The 22,058-nt window shown below is 40.5% G+C and overlaps 1 protein-coding gene across 1 annotated transcript in view; it reads right to left on the bottom strand.

Annotated features, from left to right (window-relative positions):
• LOC140847713 (death-associated protein kinase 1-like) overlaps positions 1-19,738 on the bottom strand; it is a 70,866-nt gene extending 51,128 nt beyond the window's left edge. The window contains exon 1 of the mRNA XM_073228706.1: positions 19,589-19,738. The gene's annotated coding sequence lies outside the window, so the exon portion shown is untranslated. The remainder of the gene's footprint in view (positions 1-19,588) is intronic.
• Between the last annotated feature and the right edge of the window lie 2,320 nt (positions 19,739-22,058).

Below are 22,058 nucleotides of genomic sequence, written 5' to 3'. Positions count from 1 at the left end.
GAATTTTAATCCATTCATAGTGCTCTACCAATATGTCAGCTTTTAAAGATTGTTTATGTCATACTGGCATGTAGGATTCTTTCTGAAAATTAACACCATTACTAAGTCCCAAGAGCCTAACATGGTGCATTCAATAAAATTTTGAAAATATATGTTGATTCGATCACCTTGTAGGTTACTCTAAATCTATATGCTGACTACCTATTTGCTTAAATTATTTCCACTGACCTTCTGGATGTGGAAGAACAGTTGCTCTAGTATTTAAAAATACCACAAAAGATGTCTCTGGGCAGTCCACGTACGTATATTTTTGCCCAACACTTCTGGGGTCCACTTTGTACTGGGTCTGACGGGCCCTCTGGGAGCTGTGCACCTGCCTTAGAAGTTTGTCAAGGGAACAATAAGTGTATTTGAACTTGTACATTCAGTTGAAAAGCAAAGGTATGGCACAGCCTTCACAGGGGCTATTAATACTTCAGGGAAGTCTCCTGGTCTCCTTGGGAGTTTACTTCCCACTTCACTGGCAAGTTAATGGCAAAGGTCTCTTTGGGGCTAAGTGCTTTGCATAAACAGATGACTTAGGCCATACCTTCAGGTAACTGTGTAAATTCCATAATTGGGGCATGAGCTAAACATTTTCTAAATAACAGTTTTCCATAACCAGTAAGCAATTTGTAATTGGGCCTTAAAAGGCCAATGCAATTTGCACACTCCATGAAGTCAGATTTCTAAAGAATGGAAAATGGGAAACCAAGACTCATCATCTAGTATGAATACAACAGAATCTGAGTACTGAGTACTGAGATTTGACAAAGAAAAAACAAACAAACTTAACAGAAGACTGGTAGAAAAAGGCAAAAAATGGCTGCTATAATAAACATGTAGGGAATAAAATTAACTCTTTTAAGCTTCCATTTTATGTGTGAAGCCAATGATATTCACTTATGGAAGAGCTGGGAAAACACTGGGTAAGGGGGAACTGAGGCTTAAATTTAGGAAAGAGATAAAAGATTGCACAGCTAGGCATTTAAAAGAAATTCAAATGTGCAGGTCTGAGAAAGTTAAACCTCGGTATGGCAGAATCAATCTCAAATCATTGGTGGTGATCTTCCACAAATGTCAAGGAGTGCACTGACGTTCAAAAGAAGAAACTGGATCTCTAAGATAAATTAGCTTGTTACTTACTAGTCCCAAGGAAAAACTGAGAATTGATTACTGATTAGATGAATTAAAAACGACAGGTGATCAATGGGCAGCACAACCAGCAAGAACTTCCCCTCTCTCCCTTGTTTGGGCTAAAGGATCCAGAAATGGGAAAATATGGAGACAAGAAATAAAATGTTTTGATTTCATCAAGGCCCGTGACATAATTCTTAATGGTATTTTTGTAGATGAAATGGTGACTCACCACGTGGAAGATTATGACAGGCCATAAGGCTCTCAAGTATAGCACAGCCCTAGACCAGACATTTCCCAGTTTATCAGATAGAAGCATAGTTACCACATTTTTAAATAACTAGTCTAAGAGGAATGACTGTATTCACTGACAAAACACAGAAAGTAAGTTATCCCAACATGATGAATAATAAAATTCATAACAGAAACGAACAGAAATCCCTACAACTAGGTTCAAAGAAATTAACCTCACATGACAGGAGTTCATATAGAAAACACCTGATAATTCTAGTTGACCACAAAAGACATAAGCCAAGTCACTGTCAACACTGTGGGCAAAGCCCCAGTGTATTAAAGGGGTGCAGTGTTTTTAAGGGGTGCATTCATAAAGTTAGCATAGACTTTTGATTACCATTATATTCTTTACTATATTCACAGCTGCTGAAAGACAGCAATCATGACCTAACTCATTTCACACTTCTGCCTAACAGATCATAGGTGCTCAATTAACTGCATTTCAAAGTTAAATGACTGGTCTAACGGCAAAATGTTATTACTCCCTTCAGGATCCCTTTAGCTTTTTCCAACGCCACAAGAGGAAAGGAATGAACGTCAATGATCTTTCTCAAAGGGCAAGCACCCTCCTTCCCAGTTTTTTCTCCTGTATTGTGTTGCTAATTCATCAGTCTCCTCCCAATATAGGTTGCTCAAAGGCAAGGTCAATATCATCCACCATAGTATCTTCAGGGTTCAGAGGGGAAACTTAAAAAGAAAAAAAGGTTCAAAACTTTTTAACTTAAGTGGAATATTCTCCCAAAACTAACTTTCTAATATAAAATGGACAAGAGAAAAAACTATTCCCGCTGAACAAGAGGGACATGACCAGCTTTCATTGTATGGTTGTACGGAATGATAAAGTGCATTCTCTCTGCAGCTTCTAAGTCTCTCCCTGATACGAGTTGACAGAAAACAATTACAAAGCAAGAACAAAACCTGGAAGCAATTTTCACACACGCGGTTGACTGACCTTGGCCGGGTAGAGATGAGGGCGATATATATTACACTGACAGGCAGGCGGGCTGCTCCGTGGCACACCTTTAGGCACCGGAAGCCCTACGCAGGCGCGAGGCTGGGGCTGGGGCGGGGGAGGAGAGCGGCCTCTACCGGGCAGCCCGGCGGACACCGACGGCAGCCCGGACACGTGACCGAGCGACCCCCCCCCCCCCCCCACTTCCTAGGACCGGCGGCCGCCAGCGCCGCGCCCCTCACCTCGGTTCTCCTCCTCCAGGTACCGCACCCGCAGCTCTCCTTCCGTCCTCACTTCAGGGCTGTAGCTCCTCCGCCGAGCCGCCCGCCGGGCGCGGGCATCCAGCCCCGGGCCCGCATCGCGCGTGGATTCGTCCAGGAGCCCGGCAGCCTCCACCAGGTGCCGAGCCGCGCATAGCAAGCGGCCACCAAGCGGGCACGGCTCGCCTGCAAGTGGCCAAGGTCCTAGGCGCAGGAGGCGGATCCGGTGCCACCGCCCCCATGTTGTCTGTTCACGGCGTGGGCCTGCGTCTATTGCCCCGCCCCCACCACCAATTACCAATTGGTATGGAGATGAACTTCTGTCCACCCCTGAGGATATGCAAATGCACTGAAGCCATACTGTCTCCACCCCTGAGCACCTGTTGATATGCAGGTGTACTAAAGCCAGGCAGGATATTCTGGAAATACTACAATTTTACCCACATTATGCTATTAAATTGTATTGTTTATCATTGTTACTATAATATCAGTTTGTTTATAATTCCTCATTATTTATTCCTATTGCCACACACACACACACACACATACACACAAACACAGATATTGTGTCTTCTGTCAGAAATATGCAGAATAAATAATGCAAGTTTGTTTCATTTAAAACAGGAAGCATTGTTTTGCTTCAAAGAGGTGGTTCCTATCCTCTGAGAACTTGAGTTATCCTATTTTCTTTCAAATAAAAAATCTGTGTGTGTAATTCAACTCTAGTGTTTTCCTCTTCCTCTATTACCATCAGATAGGGTTTTTTGCAGATTTTGGCTTTGTGGTTTTGTGGGAATAAGATTCTTAACCACACATTTAGAGACAATTTCCTGTACCATGTCATGACTCTATGCAGCCGTACATATGAGTATCAGCTGGTAAGTCTGTCATGGAAAACAGCAATGCTTGTCATCTCCACTTCTCCACGAGCTCATTTCCTGCTCAGCACACACAACTCTTGAAATAGTTCAAGCAAAATACTTCCGAAAATCCAACAAATTATGTGTTGATCTCATACATGGAGCAGTAAGTTTGTGGTTTGCCAAGAATTCATTTCTAAGTAACACTGATAGAACAGTTGCCAAAAACATTGCCATTTAATGTTTCAGTTAAGAAGTAACTTATTTTCAAAACAGATTTCCAGATGTTCAAATACACCTTCACTTTAAAAAGCCACAATTTTAAAAGTGAGTGACCTTGACTTGGAGCTACCCCATCAAAAAAAATATATAGCTCCCTATATTTTAGTAAATTGAAAGAAGGAGGCCTGTGATTTTTGCCTTGCTGTCCCTTAGCTCAGGAACCACCCCCTCCCCATCCCCCACCTCCATCAGTGCGCTGTGAATCCACATGAACTGGGGAGCAGAGGCTGTTTGGGGAAGCCTGTGCCGCATCTGCTTCTAGTCTGTCGAGCCCAGGGAGGATTGCCTACTTCTGTTCGTGAGAACTTCAGATCCCACTGCCTCCCACCACCTAAGAAAGGAAAAGGCCGAACTTCTGAGTGACCTCTATCATTCCTTACAATGCTCTGTGTAAAGGCACGTTTCTGGGGACACAGACTGGGGTCAGAGCAGTATACCTTCACGACATTCCATTGACTGAATGAGAACATGTATGCATTCCATGGATGGGAGCTTTAGCTCCTGGCTCTAACACACGAAGTGGCTCTAAGTGGTGTATTTATCAGTTGTCTACTTGTTTCATGTAAGCAGGGACAGCTATTTTCAGTGCCAAATGGGAAGAATGTATTTAGTTTATTTATGCTGAATACAGAGAAAGTTCTACCCTCCATCTAAATTGGAGTTTTATTAAGCTCCTGTTTGGCAGCTGCTTAAAAATATTTTAACATTAGATAAAGTCACCTAGAAAAAAATTGTGTATTTATAAAAAATAAAACCTTTTTAAATCATCTTTCTCTGCAAAGTCAGCTAGCAATGGATATGCACTGGGTTAATTATGGTAAATAGTATTCTGATTTATTGACATAAAGTAACATTGCTTTTGGAGTTACTCCCCAATTAGTAGTTCTCCTCACAGTGCCCTGTAATGCCTACTGTGTAGATAATGAGTTCTCCGGGTAGACTTCTGTACTCAGTGCATGCATGGGGGACTAGGAAGCTTCCCTTTAGATGCTTGTCTGAGCTAAGAACTCCTCTGGCAGTTTGCCATGAGGATTGACATACCCTTTAGACTAGCCGGACGTGGATTCAAACCAGTTCTATTTTTTACTAGCTATGGGCTCTTAGGCAGGTAGCTTCATGTCAACTCATTTGTAAAACCGATGCTCTGCCTTCTCAACATCTTTGTGAGCACCAAAAGTAGAATGCTTAATGAGGTATTTGGCATGGAATTTTTGCTCAAAAGACAGTATTTAATTATTGTTAGTATTGTAATTATATCTATTACTGTTATCACCAAATACATGCCATCTTAATCATCTACTGTGGGATTGTAAGTAGGAATCCTTGAGTGAGAATGATTTACAAGGAAAGCAAAGCCATGTCTCTTTATTCTGTCATCTTCACTGTAACTATCATAAGGCCACTTCTGTTTTGCTAATGGCATGGGTCTTCATCAGAGCCCCTCCTCCAGGGAGAAGGTTTTCCCTTTTTGAGGAGCAGACATAAGTTAAGAGTCTTCAGCAGGCAGTCAAACAGCAGCTCCAAGTCAGACATGCCCTACCTATACAGCCTTGCTCTGTTTTTGTCCCTGTGTCTACAGTCCTAAACTTCACCTGTTTCAGTGCATGTGCAAACCACAGAACATTGGATGTGAAATGGGAAAGGTCACTCCCAGAACTCTGTTGCCAAGGAAAGTATACTGTGTTTATAGTAAGTAAAGCAGTGCTGAACAGTGGTGTATCCACTTTCCGCTCTGATGCCAAGCAGGAAGCAGCTCTTCCTGCCAAAAATGCTTAAAACATCCAGCTCCCTTTTCATATCTGCCTTTGACTTGGCCCAGGTGCTCTTGTCCTGTATTATCACGGAAGTTATATTTTCCTCCATCTTCTTGAGGACTCCAGGCAGGTATGCTCCAGAATTTTCTTCGTTTTCCTCAGAGGTAAGTTTTCCTGGATCAGGAACTCCTCCCTTTCCTTTGTTTTCCTGCTTCTTTTGGATGGGTCCAGATTGGCTTATTTGTGTCACCGATTTTGCACTGAGGGAGATCAGTCAGGCAAGGTCTTGGTAGGGCGACTGCTTCTCATGGTGTGCCGGACTACACCTCTTGTTCCCACTTAGAGGTAAGAGCACCCTCTCACTCGCAAAGTGATCCAGTTTAGAAAAAGTTACACGGTCCTCCTGCATCCCAGCCCTGTGTCTCAGGCTGTGCATAAAGTCCTCAATTGTACCACTGCTCATCAGAGCCTCTTTCCTTCTTAAGGAGACAAGACTCGGACTTTGCAGCTCCCTGACTCTGTGTTTATCTTCTCGTTTCTTTCCCGGCCCGGAGTGTGCTGCCATTCAGTGGGATCTTTGCCAATCCCCCTTTGCCGGGGTCCCTCTCCCTGCTGCTGCCGCCAAGGAGCCTGCGGTGCCCTGCCCTGTTGGAGAGGAAAGCCTGTGCGGCCCAGCACGCAGCATTTGCTGTCCACAAGCGCGGTTCCCAGCTACACATTCTTGGGCAGGACTCACACCCCCTCCACTCCCTGCCAGTCTGTCTTCTTGAATACTGGCAGTTATATTAGCCTTAGGCAGATCTAAGCCAATGGGGGTGGTGTGAGTGGGAGAAGTCACAATATGGCCAACCCTGAGGACTGCTCTTAGTACAGGGTGCCTGCTTAGTTTTATGTTCAGTGAATCTGAAACATTTTGCTTGAAAGACATAGTAACATTTTCCATCAGCTTTGCCACCCTCCACGTTATACTTGTTCCGAGAGTTCAGTGTGTAATTCCAACATGTATATTTTTATATATCCTCATTCATGATGCAGTTAGTAAAACTTCTGATTTTGGCATAAGATAGCTTCTATTTTCTAGGGATGTTGCTGATTTTTCTCTTGTGTATGCTCATGGCCATTTATTCATCTTTCCATGAGATGCTAGTAGAGGATAAATCAAGCACCAGGAAATTGGCTCCAAGTTCACCCCAAATTCTCAACTCAATTAATACTTGGTTGAGTAACATTCTCCAATATTTCATTAAGATTTTTTATTCTGTATTCAGATGCTAGGTAGTTCTATGATTTTTAATCAATGCTGTTTACATGGCAAGTAATAGAAACTGACACTGGCTAGGGCAGAAGGGGAATTTATGTGAAAGATCCTCGATTATCTCACAGAACCAGAGAAGAGCTCTATGACTGAGACTTGAGGAAAGGAAGCCTGGGAAACCCTGAGGCCTGGGCAGCAGGGTTAAAGGCTCTCTCTAGAGTGCTTCCTGACAAGTGGCGTGGGGTCAACAGCATCCACTGTGTGTAACAAATCTCTAGACTCTCAGCCCCAAATTTACACATTCCTGGCACAAAACCTGACTGGCCCAGACTGAGTCAAATATCTACTGACTGGCTTGGGGATAGGGTCACTTAACATGACAGGAGAGTTGGCAGCAGCCACTGTGGGGGGACAGTTTTCAGAGAAGAGAGAACTGGCATGGGGCAGCCACCCTGAGTGGCGACTACTTCAGCTTTTATGTGTTATCTCAGTTCCAGTTTGGGGATCAGAACGCTTTTTTTAAATGCGAAACATCCTCTAGCTTTTCCCTTGGCTGTCTCCCGCATCCAGGCCACCTGTACTCTTTGCCACAGGAAAGGCATGTGATAGCCAAAAAAGAAAGATTATTTTAAGAGGAGAGTCTTTATGAGATGGTAAGGAAATTATTAACAGCAAGCCTTCTTTACCAAGATTATAAAAATGATTCCCTGGGCTGGAGAAATATTTGGGCTGAAGAGTAACTATGAAAATGAAAATATGAATCAGGCTCAGAAAGAGCGACCTGGCACATTGCTCCCCAGACCATGCCCCGTCGGGGAGACAGAATGACTCCCAAGCACACAGGAGGAGCATGGAGTGGCAGCGCCACAGAGCCCAGGGAGATCCTGAGGGTGGAGACAAGGGTTGGCCCCCTGTGGGAACTAACTGTCTGGACCCCTGGTCAGCTGGAGTGATGGACATGCCTGAAGACGCCTGGGATGAAGCCGATGATGCATGAATGAATGAATGTCACTGAGGATCAGATGGTCACCTGTGATGCTGTGGCACCTGGTAAACTCCCTAGAATATCAACACAAACCTGGATTAAAATTCTGCCAACCTGAATTGAAAAAGGAAAGCAAAAACAAAGAAATTTACACTTCTGGCAGGGTCCAGATTATGAGCTGGGATTTATGTCTGTAACATTTTCTTGTTAAAACTGAAAACAAAACAAATGAACAAAAGAGAAATAGACTCGTAGATACTGAGAAGAGACTAATGGTTACCATGGGGGTGGGATGGGTGAAATAGGTGAAGTGAATAAAGAGTCACAGAATCTCAATTATAGCATAAATTAATCACGGGGGTGAAAGTACAGCATAGAGGATATAGTCAGTAATACTGTAACATCTTTCTATGTTGATAGTAACTGGTTGGGGTGAGCATTTAATAGTGTAGATAACTGTTGAATCATTGTGTTGTATACTCAAAACCAATACTGTATATCAACTATACTTCAATAAAAATAAATAACTCAAAAAAAGCTTGGGAACAAGGGAAGAATACTGAATTGCATGCTCTTGTAACTTTTTCTATACTGTGGGGATATTTATATGGAATTAGGTTCATTTACTTCTTGAAAGTTGGAGAGCCTCTACCATCAATACTAACTGCACATATATACAAATATAGCTTTTGTGGAAATGAACAAAATCTTGACAATAGTGGCCACATTTTATTTTAAAGGAATAGTATTATTTACTTCTTCTGCTTGTTGTATCAGTATCTTAGGACAGTTTTTCCCTTATAAATAAGTGATGAATATATATATATAATTATTGTTGACCAAGGAAAAGGACAGGTTGCCCTCACGGGAGGAGTGTTTCAGCAGCTGCACCTATGGATGGGGGACATTTGAGTGTCCCCCAGTGGGCATGTGGTACTGGGAAGGGGTGGACTGGGCTCCACTCCAAGAGAAAGAAAATTCATTACTGACTGAAATGGCCTCACTACAAAATGCTGTGGAAATGGTAAAGGATGTTATGGTGGCCCGAGAGGAAGCAGCACGAGAAGGAGCAGTGGCCCGAGAAGCAGCAGCATGGGAAAGCAGGCAGCCAGGTGCCTTGGGGCAGGTGAAGGACATAGTGGAGCCATCAGCCCCAGAAATGGGGGAGCGGAGGCTTACGAACAGGTGGGGAGGAGGCCCTGCCGGTGCCAGAGGCATCAGCCCCTCAGTTGAAACCCCACCTGGTTGAAAGCTGGTGGAAAACCAGAGGGACTTGGCAACCACGGGTTCTTCCAGGAGAGGCACAGCCCCCTCCTCATGTTGTGGGGCTCTCCATGCTCTGCTTCCATCTCCAGGCTCAAGCACAAAAGGAAATATGGTCTGCTTCTCGAAGGAAGAATTTAAAGGGCCCCGTGAAGGTCATGAGGACCCAGATGTGGGTTGGTTTGAAAAGGCAGGAGCAGACAGAAGCTGAATGACTGGAGCTGTGGCAACAACTGAGACCAGGGCAGCGGTTCCAGCCACTGAGAAGGAAGCAGAAGCCAGAGATAAAGCAACAAGATTGGCCTGTGTGTCTGCAAGACTTTCTGCAGGAGAGGCTGGAGAAGGTGGGTAGGCCCACCCATGGTTCTTTTACAATGTTCCAGCTGCCTTGTACAGGGACCACTGCAGAGTATTGAGGGCACAGAGATTGAGAGTCAAGAATCCTGGAGGGGTGGAGTGTGGATAAAGTGAAGGTTCCTGTAGACAAGCTTCTCACCTGGCTCTGGTTGGCTAACTCACTGCACACATGTGGGCAATACATTGTTACTGATTCTATAGAAAGAGCTCCACCCAGTGCTCTGGGCAATACGGTGGTACAGCTGCAAGGCTGCAGGAGAGCAGAGACTGTAGTGGTGGCAGTGTCCAGGACAGAGACTGAGACGGCTGCGGGGGCAGAGAGGCCCAGAGGCAGAGACCAGCTTGCTGCATGCAGACTCGCTCTGAGGGGATGAGATTCTAGTGATTGACCTGCCACCATGGGAACAAAGTTGGGTATAAACCCTTTCACCCCAAGAACATTCCATTGTCATTTCTTTAGTCTCATTGAATCCATAGTGAACTTGTCCAGGGCTGAAACCCATTGGCAAGAGAGGCAGACATAGCTGAAGTCTGCAGAGCAAACCAATGGACCTGTTTGGCTGGGAAACTCAGGGCACAGGTCAGCTTGAATCTAGACAACAAAGTCTTATCAGCTGCAGAGCGGCTTCTCCCACTGTGCCCAGGCAGGGAAACATTCACAGCCTTGCTCACTGCTGAGTACGGCCTCCAGCCTGTCTAACCAGAGCACACATGAAGCTGTGTAACCCATGCAGCAGTTCTGCTTACAGTGACACCTGAACAGAGAGCACAACCTGTGGCATTCCCATCTGCAGAGCAAAACCAGTGGCTTCACCTGACCAGGGAATTCAGCACACACTCTTACCTGTATCTGGGTGTGCAAACAATAAGCCATACAAGCCTTGGGCCGCATCCTGCTGCCCTGCCAGAGCAGGGCTGATTCATAGTCCCTTGTTCTACTGAATATGGTACCTAATCCTGACCATCTACTAAGCCTGACCAGAGACTCCTGGCAACCACAGAAGCTTAGGATGATACTCCAACAAGCCTCACTTGGGTAGAGAACCAAACCAGCAGTCCTATACACTAACAACACATTTTCTGAACAAGAAATAAAGAAATTGATCCCTTTACAATAGCCTCAAAAACAATAAAATACTTGGGAATAAATTTAACCAAGGAAGTAAAAACTATAAGACACAAAGAAATAAAAAAAGACACAAATAAATGGAAAGGTATTTTGTGTTCATGGACTGGAAAAATTAACATTGTTAAAAAGTTGTTACTACGAAAGCCATCTATAGAGTCAACACAACCCCTTTAAAGATTCCAATGGTATTTGGAAGTAGAAAAAGCACCCCTAAAATGTATATGGAACCACATTCACACAAAAAATAAACCCCCACACAGACAAATAACCAACAAAATCAGGAGGCATCACACTCCCTGACTTAAAGAGTCAAGATGGCAAAATTAAGAACTCAGAGACAAACCCAAGCATACATGGTCAGCAAATATTTGACAAGGGAGCCAAGAACACTCGATGGAAAAAAGACAGTCTCTTCAATAAATGGTGCTGGGATAATTGTATATTCACATATAAAAGAATGAAACTGGACTCCTGTTTGACACCACTCACAAACATTAGCTCAAAATGGATTAAAGACTTACCTGTAAGACCTGAAACCATGAAACTCCTAGGAAAGAACCTATAAATAAAGTTCCTTGTTCCTTGTTAAGGATTTTTTGGATATGACACCTAAAGCACAAGCAACAATATCAAAATAAAACAAGTGAAACAACATCCAACTAAGGGGCAAAAGAGACCATCAGCAAAGTAGAAAGACAGTCTTTGGGGTGGGAAGAAATACTTGCAGCCATGTAACTGAGCAGGGATTAATATAGAAAACATATAAGGAACTCATATAAGTCAATAGCAAAAAAAACCAAACAGCTCAATTACAAAATGGGCAAAGGCCCTTACAGACAATTTTCCCAAGAAGATACATGTAAGGCCAAGAGGCACATGAAAGATACTCAACATCACTAGTCCTTAAGGAAATGCAAATTAAAACCACAGTGAGATATCACCTCACACCTATTAGAATGGCTATCATCAAAAAAGATGAGTGATAACAAATGCTGGTGTGGAAGTGGAGGAAACGGAACCCTTGTGCACTATTGGTGGAAATGCAAATTATAGGTACAGCCACCAGGAAAAACAGTACAGTGAATGTTAAAATATCTAAAATAGAACTACTATATGATCCAGCAATTCCACTTCTGCGAACATATTCAATGAAAATACAAATTCTAAAAGACATATGCACCTTCATGCTCATTGCAGCATTATTTATAGTAGTCAAGATACGGAAACAACCTCAGTGTCCATCAGCAGCTGAATGGATAAAGACGTTGTGGTATAATAAACAATGGAATATTATTCATCCATAAAAATTTAGGAAATCCCTACCATTTGCAACAATATGGATGGCCCCTGAGGTATTATGCTAAGTGAAATGAGTCAAACACAGAAAGACAAATACACTATGATCTCATTTATATATGGAATCTGAAACAAAACAAAACAAAATTCATAGAAAAAGAGATCAGACTTGTGGTTACCAAAGGTGGAGGATGGGGAAGGAGGGGAGGAATGTGATTAAAAGGTACAAACTTCTAGTTATAAGATAAATAAGTGCTAGGGATATGATGTACAACATGATGACTGTTAAACACTGCTGTATGATATTAGGAAAGTTATTAGTTAATCCTAAGAGTTATCATAATAAGGAGAATTTTTTTCTTCTTTCTTTTCTTTTTATTGTATCTATATGAATGATGGATGTTAGCTGAACATACTGTGGTAATCATTTCACCGTATATGTAAAGAAAACCATCATGCTGTATGCTTTAAACTTGTGCAGTGATGCATATCGATCATTTCTCCATAAACCTGGGGAGGGAAGTAATTCCCCGGTTAACCCCATAAGAACCCTCCCTCACTTCCATGCATCTTCTGGCTCTCTTGCTCTCTTATTCTCAAGGAAACAGTTCAATAACAGCTTGATGTTTCTTAATACAATAATCAAAGTCTCAGCAGCAACAGATAAAAGTGACCACTGCCTCCTTCTCCAAACATGCTCTCCTCTGATTTCACTCTCACTCCCTCCTGGTTTCCTTCTCTGTGGCTGCTCTTTCTTGGATCATCTTCCCCTTGGCCTGAAAACACTAGAGAATGCTAGACTTAATATTGAGTCATTTTCTTCTATATGTAAGCCCCTTCAAGACTTTATCCTGTCTTGAGGATTAAAATCCATCTATAGGTTTTTTAAGTCTGGCTTATTTCACTAAGTGAATAAAGTGTTTTTGAAGTTCATCCATGGGGTTACAAGTATTAACATTTTTTTCATTTTTATTTCTGGCTAGTATTACATTATTTGACTATACTAGAGTTTGTTTATTTAATAACCCAGTGGTGGACATTTGGGTTACGTTCAGTCTGGGGTTGTTATAAAGAAAGCTATATAAACATTCAAGTTAATGCTTTATGTAGACTTAGTTTTCATTTTGGAGATGGGGGTAAATACTTTGTCAAGGAATTGCTGGGTCTTTCACTAAGTGTATGTTGAACTGTTTAAGAAACTGAGAAACTGCTTTCCAAAGTGACTGTGGCATTTTCTGTTCCCACCAGCCAGTGTGAGGTTCCACTTGCTCCACATCCTACCAATCGACAAAAAAATTTTTTAGCCATTCCAGTAGGTAAAGAGTAATTATTGTTTGCATTTGTCTGATGAGTAATCATGGTAAGCATCTTTTCATGTACTAATTTATTATCAGTTAAGTGTTTTGCCCATTTTTATTAGGTCATTTATCTTCTCATTATTGAGTTGGAAGCATTCTTTGTATATTCTAGATACACATCCATTGTCAGATATATGTGTTCAGCACATTTTTCCCAGTTAATGCCAATGTTTTAAATACATTTAACATTTGTGAAAAAGGCTGATTTTTAAATACCATTTAAAATACAAACATATTTTGGCTTGTATTTTAAGCCAAAAAAAATAAAGAAATCCTCTATCATTTAAAATAACATATGAAAGCTATACTTAAGAATGGCTAACAGACAAACTGGTATCTAAGAGGTTCCAGTTCTAAAGATTTATGAAGGATCACAGTGTGTGTACAATGTATCTGTAGTTTATTGAGTTCCCTCTATGTGTTAGATGCTTTGCCTTCTTAATTCCAATTCTGCAAACTGTATCCATGTTTTATAAATGAGACTGAGAGACCATGTTCTCAAGGTCACAGTTACCTTTCCTGTTTCAATAGCAGAAAAATATATGTCTAGTAACCTAAATTAAAAAGAGTAGCACATGCTCCCCAAGCTCTACTACAAAGCCACAGCATCAAGGCAATTTGGTACTGGCACAAGAACAGACCCATGGACCAATGGAACAGACTAGAGAGCCCAGATATAAACCCAAGCATATATGCTCAATTAATATATGATTAAGAAGCCATGGATATACAATGGGGAAATGACAGCTTCTTCAACAACTGGTATTGGCAAAACTGGACAGCTGCATGCAAGAGAATTAAACTGGATTATTGTCTAACCCCATACACAAAAGTAAACTCAAAATGGATCAAAGACCTGAATGTAAGTCATGAACCATAAAACTCTTAGAAGAAAACATATGCAAAAATCTCTTGAATATAAACATGAGCAACTTTTTCCTGAATGTATCTCCTTGGGCAAGGGAAACAAAATAAAAAATGAACAAATGGGACTACATTATGCTAAAAATCTTCTGTACAGCAAAAGACACTATCAGCAGAACAAAAAGGCATCCCATCAAAAATGAGCAAATGGGAGTATATTATGCTAAAAAGCTTCTGTACAGCAAAAGACACCATCAGCAGAACAAAATGGCATCTTACAGTATGGGAGAATATATTTGTAAATGAAATATCTGACAAGGGTTTAACATCCAAAATATATAAAGAACTCACATACCTCAACACCCAAAAAGCAAATAACCGTATTAAAAAATGGGTGGAGGATATGAACAGACACTTCTCCAAAGAAAAAATTCAGATGGCCAACAGGCACATGAAAAGATGCTCCATGTCACTAATTATCAGGGAAATGCAAATTAAAATCACAATGAGATATCACCTCACATCAGTTAGGATGGCCAACATAGAAAAGACTAGGAATAACAAATGCTGGCAATGATATAGGGAAAGGGGAACCCTCCTACACTGCTGGTGGGAATGTAAATTAGTTCAACCATTGTGAAAAGCAGTATGAAGGTTCCTCAAAAAACTCAAAATAGAATACCATTTGATCCAGGAATTCGACTCCTAGGAATTTACCCTAAGTATGTAGGATCCCAATTTGAAAAAGACATATGCTCCCCTATATTTATCGCAGCACTATTGACAATAGCCAAGAAATGGAAGCAACCTAAGTGTCCATCAGTAGATGAATGGATAAAGAAGATGTGGTATATATACACAATGGAATATTATTCAGCCATAAGAAGAAAACAAATCCTACCATTTGCAACAACATGGATGGAGCTAGAGGGTATTATGCTCAGTGAAATAAGCCAGGCAGAGAAAGACAAGTACCAAATGATTTCACTCATCTGTGGAGTATAAGAAGAACAAAGCAAAAACTGGAGGAACAAAACACCAGCAGACTCACAGAACCCAAGAATGGACTAACAGTTACCAAAGGGAAAGGGACTGGGGAGGGTGGGTGGGAAGGGAGGGAGAAGGGAAGGGGCATTACGATTAGCACACATAACTTGGGGGGGAGGCCACGGGGAAGGCAGTATAGGACAGAGAAGACAAGTAGTGACTCTACAGCATCTTACTACACTGATGGACAGTGACTGTAATGGGGTATGTGGTGGAGACTTGATATTGGGGCAATCTAGTAACCACAATGTTGCTCATGTGATTTTATATTAATGATACCAAAATAGAAACAAAATTTAAAAACAAATAGAGTAGCACATGAATTCTGTCCTGAAAGGCCTTTAGCTGGATGGATAGATGTGCTCAAGTAAATGGAAAAATCCATCTCCAAATTTATATACAATCAGAAAGGATTACCAAACCTGGCATTGCTGATAGAGATAAGTGCAGAGAAAACTTTATTCACGTCTTCACCCATATTTTAGCTGATATAGTTAGCTCCTCTACTTAACAACATTCTAAATGGTATGGAAAATGATCTCCGCCTGCCTCGGGCATAACTAGCCAGGATGCCCAGTGCATTCTTGATTTGCTGATGAACTTAGGAAGCCAAAAAGAGTGATACCAGCCTCACCTAGAACTTGCCTCTTACACTGCATTTGTGACTTTTTTTCTTGTATTTTGCAGGTTTCCTAAAACTCTATATCAGCAACATGAGGGGAAACATCTGTCTCAACTCATCCAGGTTCCAAGTCCTAATCTGATTCTTCCATTCAGGATGATTTTGTTTGGTTTAATTAGAATTATAAAGTGGAGAATGGAGAAATACCAAACATTCAACCACTGGCCAGGATAGTGAAGGAAGATCAGGCTTGGGAGGGTCACACCAAGAATCTGGCAAAATCAGACACAACTGTGAACATCTGTGGGACCCTCTTAGACATGGCAGCCTTCTTACACTGCTAAGCTGGAAAGTAAGCCCATCAGATCTCTAATTACCTTTATATTATATTCTAACAGTAGTGAACTTTTCAAATTTCCCCCTCTGGGTAATGTTTATTATATACATTTAAATATTACCACATTACAGTCTCCAAAAATTATATTGTATTGTCATAAGATATTCTTAATTCTTTCATTTCTACCTCATTTCTCATTCTTATTAATTTCCAAAAACATTTTCCTCTCATCATATTTTTTTTTTTGCTAAGAAAATCAGAGTTTTATTTCCTTCCTAGATATTTCAGAGATCCAAATTTTGGTTTTAATTATCCTTCTATTAATTCTATTTTCAGCTGTTACATGTATTTATATCTTCCTGTTACCACATTTTATGACAATTTATTTATTGGAATTTCTGCTTTGGCATTTAGCAAGACTTCTATTTGTATCAAGATAAATGAAGGACTTTCATAAATGCCCTATGGAAATAAATAATGTACATTCTCTTTTAAAGAGTACTGTTATATCTTCATTAATTGGGACTTGCTGATTAAATTATTTGAATACTTACCACGCATACTTACTTTTTTCCTACTTAATTAACGTGTTTCTGAAAAAATGTATATTAACATTTCATGTTACAATTTTTTTCTCAAGACCTATTTGCACTGAAGTATTTGTGTATTTGCTATATTTGCTCCATTGTAAAGTTCATGATGTTTTGATGTATCTTCTCTGTTAATTATGCCTCTTGTTATTATATGTCTCAGTTCTTCAGGCCAATCTATTAAATATTAACATTGTGCACTCTACTTTCTTTTCATTTTCTGTTAAATAGTATGTGTTTATCTTTGTCCAATTTCAATGTTACCTTGTCTATTTTATGTGTGATTCTTATAAAGAGCATCTTACTCCACTATGCTTTTTTTATTTCCCTAAACAGGGCTGAATTGTTTCTCTTTCAAAAAGGTAATTTAGGACGCAGTGGCCTTCTCAGGACCTCGTATGCCAAGTTGGCAAAGACTCTCCTGGCAATCGCCTCCAAGTATTCAAAGTATCTGAGATCACTGGATATCAGCTTCCTCTTTGTTTGCAGGTCCGAAGCTCGTGCTGTGCCTCCGGAGGGAGGGAAGCCACAGCTCCCTCCCTAGGAGAGCTCTGGGGACGTGCCCAGCACAGGGTCTGCAGGACTTTGTGGCTCAGGAAGGAGATCCAGGCTTAGGACAGAAGATACAAGAAACCTTAGATTGTGTGTGATGATCAAAGCCATGGGAATAGAGGAAACGACCGAGGTGTGCTATACTATGCGGAGTGCACAGGAAGACAACTCAAGATGGAAGTTTGTTGAACATCAACATTTCTAGACGGCTCAAAGAAGGGGAGTCTGAGAAAGGTGCCCAACGATGTGACCTAGAGGTCACAGTGGCACCAATGGGACGTGGAATCAGAAGGAAGAGAGGATTACGAGAAGATAATGTTCAGTGCTATCAAATACTACCTAGAAGTCATAAAACAGCTTAAAATTATCTACTGGATTAAGCTTCAGGGAGCCGTTTAATCATCCTGGGTAGAGCAGTTTCTGTGAAAAAGGAACAGAGAACAGATGGAAGTGCCCCCAGGTATGGGTGAAAGTGAAGGATTGAGGCAGCACTGCTGACCTCTGCGAGTGTGGGACCTGATCTGATCTCGTGGGGCATGAAGTCAGCACTCCTCAGCTCAAGAAAATAAAAAGGCAACCTACTGATTGGAAGAAAAAATGTGCCAATCATATATCTCATAAGAGGTAAATATCCAAAATATGTAAATAACTCATACAACTCAATAACAAAAACCTCCCAAACAATCCAATTACAAAATAGGCAGATCTGACAGACATTTTTTCAAAGAAGACATACAGACAGCAGGTACATGAAAAGGTACTCAACATCAGTAATCATCAGGGGAATGTATCTCAAAACCATAATGAGGTATCACCTCATACCTCACACCTGTTAGAATGGTTATTATCAAAAATACAAGAAATAACAGGTCTTGTGCACTGCTGGTGGGGAGTATAAATTGTACAGGCACATGGAAAACAGAATGGAGGTTCCTTCAAAAATTAAAAGTAGAATTACTATATGATCCAGCAATTCCACTTCTTGGTATTTATCCAAAGAAAACATTAACACTACTTTGAAAAGATATCTGTATTCCCATGTTCACTGCAGTATTATTTACAATAAGTAAGACAGGGAAACAACCTAACTGTCCATCCATGGATAAACAGATATAGAAGATGTGGTTCATATACACAGTGGAATACTATTCAGACATAAAAAGAATGAAATCTTGCCATTTGTGACAACACGGATGAACACTGAGGGCATTATGCTGAGTGAAATATCAGAGAAAGACAGATACTGCATATATCACTTATATGTGAAATCTACAAAACAAAACAACAAATTCACAGATACAGATTGATGGATATCTGTGAAGTTTTGTTTCACAGGGTGAAATGGGTCAAGGTGGTCAAAAAGTACAAACTTTCAATTATAAAATAAATAATTAATGGGGATATAATATACAGCATGGCGACCAAGTTAATAATACTGTATTATATATTTCAAAGTTGCTAAGAGAATAAGTATTAAAAGTTTTCATATACTAAAAATGATTTTATAACTGTGTAGAGGGATGGGTGTTTTAGACTTAATGTAGTGATCATTCCCTAGTATATCAAAATACCAAATCATTAAGTTGTACCCCTGAAACTAATACAGTGTTATATATCAGTTATACCTCAATTTGAAAAATTAGATAAAGAAACCTCCCCTTAGTTCACCTTTGGGAAGCCAGCACACTTTCATGAGTTTTACCTGGGGAGTCCTATCAGGGTAAAGGAAGGAGAAAAATGCCCTCCTGGACAGAGAAAAATGCCCTCCTGTTTCCAGCAGGAAGAGGTAAAAAGTTACTCTTTTGAAATGAGTCTAGAACATTCTGTTCTCCTTAAGAACATCCTAACCTGGAGGGGAATTTTTTTTATTAAAGCCTAAACAACAGAGGGGAAGGGAAATACTGAACAACTTCCCCCTATAGTCTTTCTATCTCCTTTAAGGGAGAGGAAGGCAGCTGAAAAGCACTTGTGAAGGTCACAGCCCAGGAAAACAGGTTCGCTAAAAGACCATGACCTAATTGTAGGAGTAATCATCTATTCCTGCACCTTACCACCACGTCAACAGGACACTTGCATAATAACAGGGTATTGCAGACAAAAGAATTGCAAGCCTTAGATGCTTTTTGAGGAGTCTCTGGGATACCCAGATGCAACAGAGAGAGAAACAAAAATGACACCAGATGTAATTTTAGCCTCTGATACCACCAAGAGGTCCGCTTTGTCTCGCAGTCTGGCAGTTTTCTGCACAGAAGCAGCAAAGATTTGGCACAGCTCTCCAGTCCACATTTGTGATGGCATCTGGACATTGTCTCGATTGGCCATCTCGGTTTTCCAGGCTACGCCTCAACATCTTACCTCGCGCACAGCTGGGGACCCCAGGCTGAAGCCCAACCACTGGGGCTCCGCGCCGCCTGAGCGAGCGCTAGGGCGCTGGTAGCCGCCGCCGCCGCCGCCGCCGCCAGCCAGGGTTCCGGCGTTTCCACGGCAACGCGACGCGACGGGTAATCGCGCCATCAAAGCTGGGGCCGGCGGAAGCGCGCACGAGGGCCCCCGAACGGCAAAGCCGGGAGGGCAAGCGAGGGCCCCGCAGCCCCGCAGGCCCGCCGCCGCGCTCACCTCGTGTTCCTGCTGCCTGCTGTATCTATGCCTTATTTTTTTAACACACCTCTTAGTTAGGCTGAGAGTGTGATCACAAGGAGGATTGTTTAAAAACAAGAAAGCTCCAAATAAAGTCATTTGCCACCCACATCAGAACAGCAAAGCAAGGCATTTACAGTTCCGACGTATTTAACGGATTCACCTTTTGACAATCTGAAATTTCCTGACCAGTGCTAATGAGGTGACCTGCATGATAAAAACCTGCCATTCTCCTCGCCTGAAACAAACCCCTCCTTTCTTTTAATAACTTTACATCCCATCGTCCTTCCTATAAAAATCTTCCATGTTGTACAACTCCTCAGAGCTCCCCTCTACTTGCATGATGGGATACTCCCCAATTCATGAATCACTTAATAAAGCCAATTAGATCTTCAGATTTACTTGGTTGAATTATTTTTTAGTCTTATGTAATTTATATTCTTTTGCAATTATCATAGTCTTCCATACTTTGTTGATAGGTTGATTTTGATCATGGAATCTCAAATGAATCTACAGCATGTTTGTTTGTTTGTTTGCTTTTTAACCACAGGTGCAGATGGCATGATTCAATTTTTATGAAAACGAATCGTGTGAATACACCTAAGCTTTAAAAAAATCCAGGTTCTAAGAATTAAGAAGATAATTATCTTCTTTCCATTAACTGTTTGGAATCATGTCATTTTTAAATAACATACCATCAATTTTAAAATACACTTCTGAAAAGGGATGCAACTTAGAATAGATATCTTTTCAAATTCATAAAAATATGGTAGTTTTCCTCAAATTTAGTACATAAAAACATATATTATTTCTTACTCTTCAATTTTGCTTACCTTTATTTTTAATTATTAAAAAAGAAATATAACACATCTCTCATCACATCACCAACAAAACCTAATTCCTCTTATTCTCCTTGACAAATGATTAATTTTGGACAGATAGCTTGCTAGGCTGGCTGCCAGGTGTCAGCATTAATTCCTTGGAAGTTTCAAGTATAAACCATACTTGGTTCTAATGACTGTCTCTTTCATTGTTTTTTTTTCTTTTTTTTTCAGTGTGTGATACTTAATTTTCCTGTATACTTACATGTGTCAAGAAGGTTTTAATTCCTTTCATACTGCATTGATTTTTTAGTTAGCTTCATAGTTGTAAAATGATTTATACTCTGTTTTGTAACATCCTGATGAAATGATGAAACGTCAGATCATCCTTTGAAGAACAATTGATTTTGATTGACATCTAGGTTTTCAACAGCAACACTCGAGATAAGAATACAAGGCAATAATATGTTTAAAAAATTGAAAGGAAACAAGTTTTAAGCCTTTACATTCAGCGAAGGTCTTTTAAACTTGACAACACAGAAAAACATGTTATCAGAAAATAAGACCTCAAAAGTATTATCTCACAGAAATCTGTTTGAAAATTTTCTTAGAGGACATATTCCAGCAGGAAAAAAAATAAATCTAGGAATAAGCTATTAGGTTTGTGGAAATAAGAATTGATGTTAGTGATGTTTATTGTATAATAAAAAAATACATGAAAATGTAGCATATCCAAAAAAACCCAGAAGTACAGCTTCAGCGAATATCCCCTTGAAATAAGGGCCATGATGATGGAAAAAGCAAAATCAGAGGAGGGGAGAGGAGGTAAGAATACTTGCTTGGTTTGCTGAGATGATGCTACAATTGACACACATAAGAAACTGAGGAGGAAATTCACATAATAATGATATAAAACCATTACAATACTAAAAAATTCCAAATTCAAACAGAAAAATACTTGATCTACAAAAGGGAAGATGCAAAAGGTGCAGGAAAAAAGAATAAAGTTTGGAAAATAAAGCATCAAATAAGGTGATAGAAATAAATCATAAAAGAACAAGTTAAAGGGAAAGATAGCTGGGCAAGATTTTTAAGTGGCATAAAAAATTAGTTAAAATGTATTGAAAATAGAGTTATGGAAAAAATAAAAAAGTCAAATATGCATACAAAAAAGAACTAAGTCCAAATTTTGATAAAAGGTTAAATTCAAGATGAGAACGTCATAAAGGAGGAAATGACATTATAGGCCACAGAAGCAATAGTAGGTGCAGAATGTGCTTATGAATGTGCACATTTATGGCAATAAAACCAAATAAACTTGAATGCCATTCCCATCAGAGCTGTAGAAAACATTATGACCACCAAGC

The sequence above is a fragment of the Manis javanica genome, chromosome 2 (assembly GCF_040802235.1).
Source record: "Manis javanica isolate MJ-LG chromosome 2, MJ_LKY, whole genome shotgun sequence".
In the NCBI taxonomy this organism is placed as follows: domain Eukaryota; kingdom Metazoa; phylum Chordata; class Mammalia; order Pholidota; family Manidae; genus Manis; species Manis javanica.
This window is presented reverse-complemented; position numbering and strand designations above follow the sequence as displayed.